Raw genomic sequence first — 807 nt, forward strand, 5'->3', positions numbered from 1 at the left:
CAAACAAACAAACAAAAAACAACAAACACTCTGCAGTGGCTGCCAATTGCTGTTGGGATAAAATCCCATCTCCTTAATGAGGTTCTTTAAGGCCCTGCAGGAGCCAGGCGCCGCTTACTTTCAGCTTCATCCCCGACGCGTTTCATTTCCTTCCTTCCTTCCTTCCTTCCTTCCTTCCTTCCTTCCTTCCTTCCTTCCCTCCCTCCTTCCTTCCTCTTTCTTTTTCTTTGCTTCTTTCTTTCCTTCCTTCCTTCCTTCCTTCCTTCCTTCCTTCCTTCCTTCCTTCCTTCCTTCCTTTCTTTCTTTCTTTCTTTCTTTCTTTCTTTCTTTCTTTCTTTCTTTCTTTCTTTCTTTCTTTCTTTCTTTCTTTCTTCTTTCTTTTCTTCTCTTCCTCTCTCTCTCTCTCTCTCTTCCCCCCCCCCTTTTAGAGACAGGGTCTTGCCTAGGCTGGAGTGCAGTGGCACAATTATAGCTCACTGCAGCCTCAAATTCCCAAGTTCAAGTGATCCTCTCACCTCAGCTTCCTGAGTAGCTGGGACCACAGGCACCGGACAGGACCCTGGCTATTTCAGAGCACTGCACCTACCCTCTCAGTTACACTGTTTTGTAGGAGCTCCTTGAAGTGCATATTTAAGGACTGCATCACCCCCATCTTCACGGTGCTATGTGTGCTTCTGCTACTAAACTGCTTTTTTATTTTTAAGGACAACCAATAGCATCTTACTTGTTTTGGGATCTTAGCACTTAGTACCTTTTATAGGCATTTGGGTATTTGCATTCTACATGCAGAAACAGAGATATTCAGAA

This window comes from Macaca mulatta, chromosome 4 (assembly GCF_049350105.2).
Source record: "Macaca mulatta isolate MMU2019108-1 chromosome 4, T2T-MMU8v2.0, whole genome shotgun sequence".
Lineage (NCBI taxonomy): Eukaryota > Metazoa > Chordata > Mammalia > Primates > Cercopithecidae > Macaca > Macaca mulatta.